Genomic DNA, 16,998 nt, shown 5'->3' on the forward strand with positions numbered 1-16,998 from the left:
CCTAAAGTGTGACCATTCAAATGAAAGTTACTGAGCAGTACTTCCCTGTGGCGCTGTTTATTATGCTGTACAAGGTGGTTCTAACGTTTGAGTCTGTGTATGAAATCCTAAAGTGTGACCATTCAAATGAAAGCTACTGAGCAGTACTTTCCTGTGGTGTTGTTTATTATGCTGTACAAGGTGGTTCTAACTTTTGAGTCTGTGTATGAAATCCTAAAGTGTGACCATTTAAATGAAAGCTACTGAGCAGTACTTTCCTGTGATGCTGTTTATTATGCTGTACAAGGTGGTTCTAACTTTTGAGTCTGTGTATGAAATCCTAAAGTGTGACCATTTAAATGAAAGCTACTGAGCAGTACTTTCCTGTGATGCTGTTTATTATGCTGTCAGGGTGGTTCTAACTTTTGAGTCTGTGGATGAAATCCTAAAGTGTGACCATTCAAATGAAAGCTACTGAGCAGTACTTCCCTGTGGCGCTGTTTATTATGCTGTACAAGGTGGTTCTAACGTTTGAGTCTGTGTATGAAATCCTAAAGTGTGACCATTCAAATGAAAGCTACTGAGCAGTACTTTCCTGTGGTGTTGTTTATTATGCTGTACAAGGTGGTTCTAACTTTTGAGTCTGTGTATGAAATCCTAAAGTGTGACCATTTAAATGAAAGCTACTGAGCAGTACTCTCCTGTGGTGCTGTTTATTATGTTGTACAAGGTGGTTCTAACTTTTGAGTCTGTGTATGAAATCCTAAAGTGTGACCATTTAAATGAAAGCTACTGAGCAGTACTTTCCTGTGGTGCTGTTTATTATGTTGTACAAGGTGGTTCTAACTTTTGAGTCTGTGGATGAAATCCTAAAGTGTGACCATTCAAATGAAAGCTACTGAGCGGTACTTTCCTGTGGTGCTGTTTATTATGCTGTACAAGGTGGTTGTAACTTTTGAGTCTGTGTATGAAATCCTAAAGTGTGACCATTCAAATGAAAGCTACTGAGCAGTACTTTCCTGTGGTTCTGTTCGTTTTCCTTTCACGTGGAGTCGCTGTTAAAGCACGCGGGAGGAAAACATGAAATGATTTCTCCGAGGAAGAATAAACTAAAATCTGCTTTTAGCAATTTCTCCAAAATTTTCAAGATGCAATCCATTTCCATCCTAGTCATCCGCAGACAGAAATAATTGCTACATGTACTAGTTTCTGCGCACTAGTAGGGTTGTTTTTAACAAAAGTGTACCATTATTTCAACGTTTCCATCGATACAAATACGTCCTTTCGCTATTCAAAGTGAAACCGGCTAAAAATAGGTCGCAGAGCTCCTTCAAGCTTACCTACAATATAACAATACGTGAACTGACAGGCAAATGGGCAGAAATGACATGGAACACTTATGAGCAGAAACGTATTAACCTTTTTTGACCAGTGTCAATTACAGTTTTGTCACCTGCAGACCGTTCGTGCACGCAACCAACCCTTGTATAGTTTTCCTTCACAGACCACGTGGAATAACTTGAATCAGTCACGCTATGTTTGTAGTTTTATCCTTTAAGTGTTACAGCTACAAAGGAATCGCCATTTGAATGAAAGCTATGGAGCACTGCTTTCTTGTGGTACTGTTCATTATACTAACCACTCTGCTAACTTTTGAATCTGTGAATGGAATCTGCGAGTTTGATCATTAAAATGAAAGCTACTGAGCAGTTCTTGCCACAGGCCTGCAGCCCAAATATATTATCAAGGGTCGCAGCGAATTTTTCTAGAGTAATTCAAAATAAAATATATTTTGCTTTACTTTTTGGTTTCCTCAATAGTCCTGCGCACTAAGAGGCGAATTTCGGGGCATTTCTTACCAAAGGTATTATCCACTTGCTCGGGTGAAAAAATAAAATCGACGAAATGGCGTTTAAAGCGGACAACAGACACCAAGGGACAATGAAGTACAGGTACTGAAGAAGGCTTTATATTTCGTATTATTTTCAGTTTTTCTCCAGCGACTCAGTCCGACAAGAATCTCAATAATATGGCTTTATCGAGGCACTACAATTCCCCTCAATCATCAGTTAATCATCTGAAAATTTCACGCGTAAATGCCGCGAAATTTGGCTCTTATGTACGCAGGACAATTAGGAAACCATGAAGTAAACAAAAATGCATTTAATTTTGAATTACTCTAGATATATACTACTACGATCCTACAACTTTAAATCTGCAAATAACCTTGTCTCAGATACTTGGACTGCTCGTGTTCTTGCAACTGATGTTGCTTGTCAGTCGATAATATTTTTAACGAGTAGATTTGGTACTTTTTGCCTTGATTCGCATCTGAGCTCTTCGGGGATGAAAGGGGCCAAACGAAAAAAGAAAACAAGAAAAACAAAACGTCTGGTTCAAAAGAATGATGCAGATTCATGCGTAACGTATCAAAACCCGAAATATCATCTGCACTTTTCAATTTGACTTCACCATGTTTAGCCCTTCCACTCCGACTAAGTGAGAAGTTAAATTTTGCAAAACACCGATAAACAGCCGGCACCATAGGAACACACTTAAGACTTACGCGTTTACATACTTAAAAGATAGAAACAACTTGTACAGCCAGCAATAGCAAACAGACAAACCGAAAAGCACTGCAGGGTGATAGCTTTCATTTGAATGATGTTGCTTTTGGACTCACAACGTATAACCATCTTGCTCAGGATCAGATTTAGACTGCATATAAAAAGAAACAAAAAGCAGACCAAGACCTAGTCAGATTGGCTTTGATAAAAAATTCTGTTTTAGTAAATTGCCTTACCGTGTTCAAGCCGCCAGCAATGCTTGTAAAAACGCCTAATCTAATCGCAATTCTACTCAGACATACCAGTCTCCTGATAAAATGTTAATTTTATTCACCCAGGTTTAACTGCAAATTTCCATGTCAGGCGACATGTTTTTGGACAGCTGGCAGAACGCTTGTTAGTGCTGTCAGCTTGGCATTCTAGTCAAACAACTGTTATGCAAAATAGGATCACTGGCTCTTTCTACTACGAGTACAAGATGAGCTCGTGTTATATTGATTGGACAACAAGAATAGTCATGAAATAAATGTGATGGTATAATTAGAGCCTGGTGAATGAATGAGAAAGATGTAATATTCTAGAAAGTGACGCAGGCATACTCGGAATAAAGAAATCCGAGTGCTCCTATCAGGAGTCGAACTTTCCTTCCGATTACTAGTTCGGATGCTCTACCACTGAGCTACAAGAGACTCGTGGGAGCTAAGGCTATTAAACTAGGTTCATGGGACAAATATCCTGCATACTGCTAGGATTTGAATGTCGAACGTGTGGTATATGAAATAAACGTGATGGTATATTTCCAGCCTGGTGAATGAATGAGAATGATGTATTATTCTAGAAAGTGACACAGGCATACTAGAATCATTATTGTCATCTTACGGCTGAGCCAGACTCGGAAACACACATAATAAGGGGAACTGTAAACTCCTCTGATAGTAATAATGATGAAGATCTGAAGATAATAATCGGAAAATCGTAAACACTTCCGTCACTAACGGTGTAGCATTCTTTTGGGACAATTCTCTGGGCCCAGTTGTTCAAAGCCCGATTAAGCAAATCCTGGGTTAACGTCAACTCTGATTCGAGTTTAATTACTAATCAAAATTCATTTTTCCAAAAGACTTTTGCCCTTCACTTTTGACTTAAACCTTTCTTTACCTTAAGCTTAAAATCAGCTTTGAGAAACATTTTTATCGAGCGACATATAAACCTCGATTAAATTTTAATCGGGGATTAACGCTAATCGGCTTTGATCAACCGGGCCCAGTATTCATATCCCGGTTTAGGAATAACAGAATACACAAAATATCAGTTCCCCAAAAGAACACAATTCCGCCTATATTTGTGATAAAAACAAAACTCCTCTAATTCTGAATAAACTGTGTTCCGTTCATTCTGCCAATCTGTTCACTCCAAAGACAGAATTGCTCCCAAAACAACTAGAGTACCGGAATAGCTCCAAAAGAATGCGCCCTAAGAGTCGAAAACTTTTCGTTTGATAACAGGATCGATAACTCTTCGTACAATGGGATCGTAAACTTTTCTGACACTGAGAAGAGATAAATCTTCGGACAATGTGATCGTTAACTCTACGCTTGATACGAAATCTCTTTGGTCGACAAGAATCGTTTAACATAATAAATCTTCGGACCGTGCGAATCAGAGATTAGAAATTCTCTCTCGACTCCACCTTTCTTCTGAGCTCGCAAGACAGATACCTTCACCGTGGATATTTTTAGCAAAATACGAGGTTAACTTTGCTAACACTCCAGCAAAGGACTATTGTAACATCATAAGGCAAATTTTTGGCAGATGGATTAATGAATATTTACTGGGAGAAAGAGACAGAAAGAAAGAAATGAGAAAGGAAGGAAGGAAGGAAGGAAGGAAGGAAGGAAGGAAGGAAGGAAGGAAGGAAGGAAGGAAGGAAGGAAGGAAGGAAGGAAGGAAGGAAGGAAGGAAGGAAGGAAGGAAGGAAGGAAGGAAGGAAGGAAGGAAGGAAGGAAGGAAGGAAGGAAGGAAGGAAGGAAGGAAGGAAGGAAGACAGACAGACAGACAATAAGAAAGAATGACAGAAAGAAAGAAATAGAACAACAAAGAAAGAAAAGCAAAGGAAAAAACAAGTGGCCAATCCACTTATAAACATGGTTCATAATTAGAAACACTTGGTGCATTCCAGTCACTATGGTTCTCCCTTGAGCATGAAGTAGTGCTCAATCACGTTTACGAGTGGTGGAGGTCAATTCTCAAATGAAAGTTCTTTTTTTTCCCTTTTCTCGAATGAAAGCTGGTCAACAGTAAGTAACAGTTAGCTGGAATACGTTTGTCAACATATTGTTTACCACTTCAGACATTTGGTCGAGAGCAAACTGCATAAATTTGAAAATGGCATCAGTGAAGTGTGAGTGAAGTAGCAGTTCCTATATTGGCTGGCATATGTCTTGGTGAACAAATTTACATGTACTGACGGTCTAGGGCTGCCATCAGTAGCTGGCAACCACCTACAGTAGGACAGTCACCAACCACATGTACAATGAATCATACATGACCAACTTCTCAGAGTTTGCAGATGACTAACAAACAACAGGAATTTGCAGGATACAAGCATCTATTCCCACCATGCAGTACAGTTCATAAAGCACCCCCGTGGTATGGTGCCATGGTGGCAACATCCCTCATCCCCCACCGGGTTGGTTGTTCCTATCCTACCTAAACCTTTGCCAGTAAATTCCTTGCCCAACTTACACTCACAAGAATGTGTTTTTCATGTCTGTTTGCGCACCATAACATTAAGTAATGGACACAATCTAACCCGGGCATTTCTCACAAACAACTTGCACACACTCCTGCATGTCTGTGGACTCAACAGTAGTCAATATTAAAGCTTCACACAGTTTCAGAATCGGTGCAACCACCACTGCCGGAGTTGCTGGTATCCCCGTCTGGCTCATTAAAGTCCTGCGTCATATAACTGGCTTCTTTTCTAGTAGAACCAACTTCTTCAACACCTTATGACAGCCCTGCTAAGACCAGTACATGGAATGACAACGGGAAAAGCTGTCATTGGGCCGTAGCCCATAACAGCTGTAACAATTGAATTCTCTTGATGGGACCTTGATGTTCACAGGTGTAGGTTCATTTGACTCAAAAAGTAAGAAGATTGTTATGGGTATGAAGTTCAATACAACATGTGTCTCAAAACTAAATGACACAGCAACAGCCCAAGCAATTGATTTGTCAACCAATTCGACAAGTTTCAACTTCATTTTCACATTACCATGTTTCCACCTATAGCGTAGCTCCACTACTCACTATAAAAACCACATACAACCCAGAACTCCTTGATTCACTCTGACGAGGGCTAACGCTTCAAAGGTCAGCACTCAAATTTCTTTACGATAGCCAATTTACGTTGAGTTATCAACTCTGTTGAGAAACCAATCATTCGAATCTATAGACATATTCATTTGATTTCTACTTTTGATCACAAACACCTACAGTACCAAGAAGTAAGATTAATCCCATCCCAAATGGATAAATATGGGATGTAATACCTAGTTTCCATAGCTTGAGAGTATAGGAGGTGATTAGTTTATACATTTGCTACAGTTACTGATCAAACATACCTTGCTAAGCAGTCTAAGTTCTGGCTCAAAATATCAAATTCCATATAAAATTTTTGAAGGATTGACGTAGCAACCAGCCAAGAGCACAACTGAGGCCTTTTTAAACTTCTGATAACGTTGGCAACGAGCTACATGTATCGACGTGTATGCAGGCAACACAGCAGCACATGCACAATGCAGCTCAAATTCACAATAGCATACTCTTATGTTTATTCATTAAGTGGTGGCAAAATGTTTAATTGTTTCAAGTTTCAATTTGAGTGTTGACAGATAAATGAAACACTGTTTTGAGATAAAGTGCCTTTCAAAAACATCAATAAGGTGTTTTTTTGCAAGCAAAGAATAAAACTACATGTACACAGCCAATCAACTTTGCAAGGTTTGTACAACCCACATATTCTGAATTTAGAAATTACGCAAACTGACGCTGTTATTATTTCAAGTCAGAACACACTCCAAAATGTTGCAGTTACATCATTGGTCAAAATCAGTCACATGGTACTCGTCAAATGGATTACATGATCATGTCTTGAGCCAAACAACTTAAAACTCTATCAAAAGGATCAGCCAACCGAAAATACAATTATTTGTTATTATCAATGCCAAGGTAAAGCCATGCATGACTGCCCTTTGTCGATACTGTTGGGAAATAAATGCTTACAAATAATTATTCGAAAAGCACCAAAAAAAGTAATTTATATTAGTGTGACTATTGTTAGATGCTAAATTACAAAATTACTCAATGAAAATCATACAATAAACAGCACCACAGTAAAGTACTGACTGTCATATGAAAGCTTTCATTTCAATGGTCACTCTTATGTTTCACCCAGACTTGAATGATATACAGATCAGTAGATAACCCTCTTGTGTTTTTTCTTACACCATTCTGACAGATGCTTTATAAAACAAGCTTTATGGTGGCATTTAAAGTTCATACAATCATGCGACATACTGCTCTATGAAGTTTTCCTTTTGTACCCATCGTTTACATTTTTCATTCAAGGATAATTACCAGACCACATTGAATAAGATTACTGTTGTATGACCAATTCTATTTTGAGTTTTTCCTTTTGCATTTGTTAAATTTAAGAGGTCAGGCCTTTGTTAACAACAGCTTTAAATTAACTAAATTATCTCATTTGTGGTTACAACTTAATTAAATTGTTTGTGTTAAGAAACTCTGAGAGTCAACCCACAAACCAAAACTATAAATAATAATGTCTAAATAAATACATGTTCTACTTTCACTCTGTGAATGAAATCCCTAAAGTATGATATACACACACTGTCACTGTACGTGTACGTATGAACTATTACAAGTGTGATATTCCTTTCATTTGTTTAATTTTTCTCAACTGGAAATATGTACTACTAAACAAAAACTTACCTCATTCCAGAACTAACTTACAATTAATTGCTCTTTTATGCATGATTGAGCTACACAATTTATACACTATCAGCTAATAAGAATTGTTGAATGATATATTGTCCATATATACTGCTACAGTTTTCAATCTGTCTTGATGTAACAACTTTAATATAAGCTGTAACAATGACTCAGTCTTTGCAGGCCTGTTGTTCTCGGCCAAGTTGTTTCAGGCTAGACACTAACTACATGTGTATAGAGAATATAGTGACAACACATAATTTTCACAGTTCAACCTCTCTGTCACAAATTTAAAAAATTGGCCGTATGATGTGGTTCAAAATTTCGTGCCTGCATGGTGATGAAATCCTAGTGTGTCACCATTCGAACAAAAGCTACTGATGAGCAGGTTACTGTATTTTCCAGTAGTAAGTACTACCTATTATGCTGTACTAGGTAGTTCTAAATTATGTAACTTTGAGTCTGTGCTGTAAAATACTCGCTCAGAGCAGTACTCATCAGTGGTATCTGTGGTAACGTTCAGTATTTTAAAAAAGTTTGAATTTTTTTTGTTAATTAATTTGAAATGGAATGCTTTTGGAAGGAAAAAGATAATTGAATTACAAACAGGTGCTATATCAGAGGTACAACATTGAAATGTGAGTGAAAACTTTGGAATCAAGATATGTGGTTCAGAAATATTTTAAGCTGCTACAGACTTTAGTGTATAACCCAAATTAATAAAAATTTAATGCAGCTATGAATTTAGCTAAAGACTGAAATAATACCTGAATGATACATATTTTTTTTACATAAATTATTTTGTTCTGTACATAAATAAATTCCATACCCACCACAAATTGCTAGAAGATATTAAGCCATGATTTGCCAGATAAGATATAAAAAGATCTGCCTAAATCTAATGGTTTATTTTCATTTCACAGATAATAATTCCGATTTATGCCACACCCAATAATCATTTCAACCTTAAAATAAGCTAAATTTTCACGTGCAGCCCTGGATAATAGTAACTTTAAAATTTTTGTTCAAAATCTGAATAAATTGGCATTGAAACTACATTGACTAAACAACAATGCTCTCAACCGTAATAAGAATATTCATGTTTGATTTTGTTTGCATTGAAAACATGTCAAGTAACTACAAAAGGAAGCAAAGGAAAACATATAAAAGCCTGGGCACTGCAGACGTCCTTGCATAACCTTAACACTGAGACAAATTACTTTGCCTCTGTCACTGACTCAGCTAAATCATGTCAATGTTTTTACCTAAGGCTCATTAGACTTCCTAATTACTGCTAGAAAGTTCTGGTTCACTTACTATTTACCGCGATGACACAGTGCTACTTATCGTTGATATATCCAAGGCAAAGTTCAGAGTTCCACTGAAGGTTGTCGACAATGCATTATTAATTTTATTCCCTTAGACGCACTGAGAAATCAACAGAAAACCATGTCTGAAAAGCTCTTTGAGCCCTGCTGTGATCAACAGACATATGTGCTTGTAGGATATTGAAAGTTATTTCATAACAAAAGCATTGTGAAGAGCTATTGGTCACACTCGAGCAGTTAAAAGGAACAAAATTGTTTTGATTAAACCTGTGAATAATACCTCAGCAGGACATCCACTCACTCAATTCAAAATCCAAAAATGGAGGACAAAAAGGTGGAGTGAAACATGTGGCTCTGTGAAAAATATTCCTGCATTCATTTTCCCCTAATTAACTCAAAATCTAAGAAAGAACTTAAGTACAATGATAGGATTAGTTCCAAGGAAAAAATGCCATGTGCAACTAATAGGAAGTAAGACATTTTATGAGTTTAATAACAAAATGAACTGAGGGAAGGTTTTGTTCCGGTTGACCATGATTAGAGAAAACAAAGATTGTAATAGATGATGAATCATTCAGACCTTGTATTTTGGAAAGATGACACAAATAGAACACTTTACTGATAACTTTGCCGTCAGATAGGATGCAAACAACTTATTTAATGCTTTCGAAAAAAAAAATAAGACTCCCCAAAATTAAGTTATTGATGTGAAATATGAGAACAGTGAAGAAATACAACCATCAAATGACATTTATGGAAATTAAACAGCACAAGCTGCAAAAATAATAATACAACAGTTTGAAGTAAAAATACATACAGGTGATGTCCAAAGGATTTCCTTTACTATGTTAGATTGTTTTCATAATATGACTATTTCCTTTGAAAATGTTATCAATCAATGTCAAATATAATATTTAATAAACACCTGCATGTCACTGAAGACAACAGGGTTCTTTATCTTCCATAACAAAAATTACTTTATACCTAATGTTGCTTGTAAAACTGACAGTGAGTTGTACATAGGAAATGAAGATAAGTAAACTTGTGGTACAGGATGATCAACTTTTCAACTGGTTTAAAACATTAAATTTTTTATCAACAATTAGGGAAATAAACAGCATTATACTATTCAGCACTTTTCAAAAAACCTGTGCTGTATCGTATTTGAAATGGTTGGCAAGAAATGAAGCATGCTCAACAAACAAAGGACTTGGTTGAAGCATCAAAGAGTAAGGAGCTATAGGTCACAACGCATACCCTTCATAAAAACAATTTATAAGACAACATCTGATGAAAAATAATAACCCCATGTGCCTGTTTCTTCACTGATTATTGCACTATAATTTTTCCAAACTTCCTAATGTTTTTTAGTTAATTTTCTTTGTAAGCAACTACAGCCTTCTGGTAGGGGTTTTAAACACTAACTTATTTCAAGTAGACAACCACGTATTAGGTGACTTATATACATGTATACAGTATTGAGTAAGCAGTTTTGCATTTGATCGGCATTCAAGTGAAAATCAAAGAAAAGGTAAATGCATTAAGATATATGGCTTCTTGAGTTCAAGCTGCTTTCCAGTAAGCCAACCTCAATTCTCAAAATGTTGATGTGGAAACTAGGTACAGAAGGGGTCACCATATCAGGCTTTTGATAGTCACAAGATTGGAGCTCAGGTAAAAAACAAGAGAAAGCCACCTTCCTGACCCGGCGCAATGAATGGTAAAGAAGAATTAAGAACATTTGGAGAGAGACATCTACCAACCCCACCCCCGCCTAAAACTCCCTGACTTTGAAAGTTATCCGGAACACTGGCCAATGGTTCAAGGCTAGGTTGCTTCCGCATAATTGTTCCATTATTTCCTTTGCAAACAAACATTAATCCTCATCTTCTCTTTCTACCCATGTGTATATTAAATTCGTTAAGTTCTGGCAACAAATAGACTGCAAAAAAGTCGTATTTTTTGCGAACGCGAGCAACGGTCAATATTAGAACGGAAAACGTCTGAAAACGACTATTTTGCAGTCTAGGCAACAAAAAGCAGGGGCTAGCCCTGCAACATACCAGCATCCCAGGAGAACGTGGTAATACTCGTTCATAAAATCCCTTCATGCTCAGTATCCTGTGATGGTCTAGCAGAAAGGTAGATGGCCACTTACAAGATATTATGAATAAAGTGTTTGACTGAGGTCTGATTCGGATAGGATTCCGCAAAGGTGTGGTTGCAGAAAGACAGTTGGTGTGCAGTGCTAACTATAGCAAATATAAACTAACGTTCAAGCACCAGGAGGGCATTCACTGCCGACTTGAAGCACTAGCTCCCTCAATTCCAACTGTATAATCTCAGGTGGCACATGCAGATTTTTACAGTCAATGATGGGCCTCACCCACAAACTACAGTACTTGTATTCATTGCATGACAGTTGGATGGGGACAAATTCTATAGAGGGGTGAGTTCAAATGAAGGAAACCTTGTGTGAAATGTAAGTTGGGATGGTTACTGCTGCTTAGATATGCAGCACTTTGTAGAACAGGCACTGCCTTAATTGCCACCCAACTTTTGTGCTGTGAGAAATACTGACAGGAACTTGAAAAAAAAATTTTTTCTCCACATGTCATGTACTTCCAAAGGTACACATTGCAATTTTCTTTTTAAGGAGAGACTTGCCTAAAATTTGTCCCAAAAATTGACCTGACAATCTTGATATGCCTACAAAGGAACTCTGAACTCTTTATCTAATGTTACCAGCAACAAAATAAATCATTACATTTTGGAAAAAATAAAACAAATTTAGTTCTATTCAAGATATAAGTATGAGTGATTTTTGTGTTTAGCACACTAAAAGTAATGAAAAACAAACAATACCATGTACTAAATGTTCATTACAAAGTTACCTCAAATAGGATCAGGAGACGAAACTGTAGTAAACTGAAAAAACGCTGTGTGGAAATTACCCCCGCATGTACACTGCACTGTGCAAGATGGGAGGTTTCTGGCAAAAATTGATTCAATGGCACTTTAGAAAGTCTGTTGGTTCCCATAGATTTCCTCCATTTTAAATTGTTCAGTGCTACATTATGGTTAAAAATAAATTTCATATGAACATTATTTTGATCAATCAATCAATGTCAAAGATGATGTTGCAGACACCTGCAGGTCAATAAAAGCAAAGAGATTCCTTATCTCATGTAATTGGAGAATTACTGCTAATGTGGCCTGTTAAACTGACAGTGATCTATTGAGGACAGAGATAGAAAAGTACAGTTGATTGACTTGCAATTAAAGTTCACAACATTTGTATATTTTGCATAATTGACTGAGGTTCTGTTTCAAAAATAAATACAACTATGACATTGTATTGATTCAGTTTTCCATTTCATGTCAGATGTGAAGGTTCTACCAGCCTAAAGCAAGATACAGTCATGAAATATCTAGTCTGTAGGGTTGAAGGGGTATTGCCCGGGGGGGGGGGGGGGTACTCCCTTATATGGGCTATATAGGTATGTGCGGCGCCAAAGGGTATGGTTTTTCAGCTGTTTTGGTCATAAATAGGGTATCGATTTTAGCCACTTTGCCGCCATTTTGGTAATAAATAGGGTATAGATTTTTGCACTGTAGTCCTGGGTTCGTTTTTTTTTTTAGAAGAAGCTACTTCAGGTCATAAATAGGGTAGGGAAAATCGCAGATTTTGGTCATAAATAGGGTAAGGGTTTTGGGAAGCGGGCCGCACACCCCTACCCAATTTTTTTTGGAGTACCCCCCCCCCCGGGGGGGTATTGTCACCTATTTTTGGTGTCATTTTGAATAATCAGAACACATATCTGTATGGATGTAAACATTTAGAAATAATGGTTCAGTTTAGTTTACAATAACCCTACATTAGTGCAAAGAAACTAGCATCATTCGTCTTTGGCTGCAGATGGTTAGGATGGAAACAGATTGCAACTTGAAATAATTGGCCATTTTTTTAAAGTTCTTCTTAGTACTTTGGAAAAATTACAAAAAACTGTTTATTCTTCCTCAGATAAATCATTTCACATTTTCCTCCCCATACTCTAAGAGTAATTCCATGCTAGAAAATTGGAGGTTGTTAGTCAAGTATTTGAGCGGTTTTGACTGACATAGAGCCACATCTCACTGACAGACTGCCCCTTTAACCCCTTCCCGACCAAGAGTGCCATATGGCACAAGATGCAATTATGAGCTCAGTATTTGATCAATTTGTGTGAAATTTGCACAACCAAAAGGTCTTTCAAAGATCTATAAATTGAAGGCTTAAAATCATGCCCCCCTCCTGTATGAGACTTGATTTACCACCCCTCAAACTTTTGGATTTTTTTTTCCTTGTACGTTAAGGGTCCAGTTGATATCTTACAACAAGCAATGCACTGAGAGCTGTACATTAAGCTATGGTTTAGGGGGATACCCAGTATGTACAACGAATGAGAAAATTTTCAATGTTTTTCTTCTTTCGTTTTGGACTTTTTTCACTCTAATATGTGACCTCCTCCATCTCTGTTGGTGTGATTTATAGCACACCCCAGAGAATACCTTTTAAATGGTATATCACATGTGGTCTCCCAGTTTATAGTTAGCGATTTAGAAAAATTCACCATTTCCCTCGGACGGGAAAGGGTTAAGGAAACTTTGAAGGTTTCTCAACCTTACAACACATGTATGATGTTGGGCATACACCTACAACTGAAGAAGAGATGCCATTAGAACCAACATAGCAGCCATATTGAATAATATGAGTGCAATTCCTTTTTCTGTTATAGATAAATGGGAATGGTCACCCAGTGATGGTCAAATCTGAGCAGTGAAGAGCAACTACAGTAAAACCTTGGAGAAAATATGTACATTTTTGCCTGAAAATTTCAAATTATCGAAATTGGGGTGTGGCTGATCTGCAAAAACATCCAGTAAACAAATTCATAAATTTTCATCCAAATAAGTCCAGTCCAGTTCCTTCCCTTCCAAACAAAAGCTTCAGGCTTATTAGCTATTCTTTGCAATTAATAATCAAAACATGTCATGTGCTGTCTTGTACATGTATATGTTGTAGTTAATTTTTTATCTCAGTTAATTTTTAGTTTTCCTTTGTTGTTAATTGGATAGTAATGAGTTAAGGAAAATATCCATAATAACAAAGGCAAACTAAAAATTAACTGAGATAAACAATTAACTACAACATATAAACTACCTTTCATTAAGTATACAAACTAAGATTTAATTGAAAGTTTTCCTTAAATTTGGTATAGATCATGGTTTTCGCTGCATAACTTGTTCACTGTTTTGTTCTATAGTCACAGATGGCCATATAGCATCTATTTGGGACAATCTTACATCAAAAATAATTTACAAGTCTATCTTGTTATGCTATGAGTCTAATACATAACTGTAGTTTGTCTATACAAAGATCAATACAAGAGTATACGTCAATCAGGTAAAATGTCTTTGAAAAACTAAGGGTGACATTATTCATCCAGGGACATCATCTCTGAACTGCTCTCCAAAGACATGAACAGACAGACAAGATGGGTTATTCCTTTGCCTAAAGGCAGAAAACACAGTGTATACATTGTAGAGACAAAAACAAGTCAATACATATTATACCTTATTCCATCTTAAGATGCACTATAGCTGATAATGTGTCTGGTCGAATAATCCATTGTATTGTATTATTTTACAACCACTAAAACTTGCTTGACGAAATTTGTCCGAAATGCTTAATTTTAATTTCTAGCATGTGTAAGTCAATTAATTTGAGTCTGTTCAGTAGCAGACAAGACTGCAAATCTTTAATTCTGCACCCTTATTCCCACAAACAATATTGCCCACTCTTGTTTTCAACGTATCATGATTTTCCAAGAGGGCAGTTGGGATCGTGCCAAAATCACACTTGTCTGGAACAATTTTCCCATGGTTGTGCTCCTATCAAATTTTGATAATTTGGTCAGCTACCTTTAAATCAGACATTTTTCAACAAAAAAATATAATTATATAAAGTTGGAGAGTTGGAACCTTAACAATACTATAATTATGGTAAAAATCACTCCAAACAAATGGAAAACTAAAAAGCTCTCAGTAATAGCTGGTGATCGGTGAAATTTTTCCCAGTTTGCTGATGGCTTTCATTAAAACTGACAACTGATTCTGAGTATTTATCTATTATTGACTTGTAAAATTTCAACTGTGTCAACTGCCTCTTTCACAGTTTTTACTCAATTAACCTGCTTTTAAGCACTGAAAACCATGCGTGAAATGTTTTCTCATTGTTGTGACAGATATAACAATATTACTGTTCAGATACATAAGCAGGAGAAAAATACAAGAAAAATCTCTGCAACTTGATCTTTGTGCATTCTTTAGTACCAATGTGGAGCACATCAGCAAAATATCAAAACTCGTGTAAATGAAAAGAAAACCTGTTATATTATTATTTTTAAGTTGCATGCAGGTTAGGGATATATATTATATATTACACATGAATGTACACTCATTCTCAACTAACACCCTTTAATTAAGATAATAATAATTCAATACTATTCAAGTCCTTGTACCAATTTCCCTTTAACTATTTACAAATCATTTTCATTCCTCATAGAACAGATTATGCCTTAGGGATATTATCTACACATGAATGTACACTCATTCTCAACTAACACCCTTAATTAATTAAGACAATTACCTTGCTTTCAAATAATTCAATACTATTCAAGTCCTTGTACCAATTTCCCTTTAACTATTTACAAATCATTTTCATTCCTCATAGAACAGATTATGCCTTAGGGATATATATACATGTACACATGAATGTACACTCATTCTCAACTAACACCCTTAATTAATAAAGACAATTACCTTGCTTCAAAAAATTCAATTCTTTTCAAGCCCTTGTACCAATTTCCCTTTAACTATTTTACAAATTGTTTTCATTCATCATAGAACAGATTAATTATGGCCTTAGAAACAAGAAAAACAAACTAGCCTTATCAAATTTGGTATTGAATGTCTAAAGTGCAGTTTTAGCCATAACAAGGTGAGAGCTATATCAATTCCATTGGGACATTACGAATAACAAGGACAAAAGATTTACATGAGAAAAAAGTATGAACCATTAATGTGCTCAACAATACTATTATTAGCATAAAAGAAGAGAGATTAAATCCTTACTGTCCGGTTGTCAGATTCCCACCAGGCAAACATGTAAAACAGTTATAATTTACTGATATGCCCAAAATCCAATGTATTCCTTATAAGTTATACCGCAGTTTTTGCTATGTGTTGTAACAAAACAAACTTCAAGTTCAAACTGAATATTTGTCTTTCAACTTGGATTGACATTTCAAGCCAGGTCCTGCCTTCAAACAAACACTTGACAAAGTCACAATAGCATAGACGCCAGTTAGACAACGTATTGAGTTGTCATAGCAAACCAGTCCAAACAAGTTTGTAGCATTTAACAATCCTTCAAACCTTCAAACAAACTTCTTAAAGTTTCAACCATTTTATTTGGCAAGAACTGGGTAGCAAATTTCCGGCACTGTGTCAACACACTCATAATGTTAGCTTTCATGTAATGGAATGTTCTAGTGTTCCTTTCTTAACAACCAAACCAAAGAACACATGTTTACTTAATCAGAATTTAGCTGGCTTAACACCTTACCCCTCAAAATTGAGTGAGTTTAGCCTCCTTACAATATCACTACTTACAATACAATACAACACTATAACTTTATTAAGCAGTCCTGTTAGGCAATTCCATCCTTTCAAAAAGAAATTACAAACTTTATAACAGCTAAAATATTTATAAACATGTTTTCTGACAAATCTACTTAATTAATTTGTCCTAAATTGTAAAAAGTTCACTTCCAGCTAATCCATCCTACAAACCTTTGGAACAAAGAATGAAAAAAAAACCCAAAGATAAAATCTTGATACTGAAAGAAATTCTCCCAAGTAATACTCTTAGAAATATGGGCAGAGAAGTGAGGAGAATATACAGGTTGATACCAGGGCTTAAAGCAATAATGGAACAACAGCCACTTTGTTGTCAAATTAGACAGATGTGGAAGGAAAAGATTTTGTTTGAAAATAACACATTT

The sequence above is a fragment of the Pavona decussata genome, unplaced genomic scaffold, assembly GCF_977016875.1.
Source record: "Pavona decussata unplaced genomic scaffold, jaPavDecu1.1 SCAFFOLD_602, whole genome shotgun sequence".
Classification (NCBI taxonomy): Eukaryota; Metazoa; Cnidaria; class Anthozoa; order Scleractinia; family Agariciidae; genus Pavona; species Pavona decussata.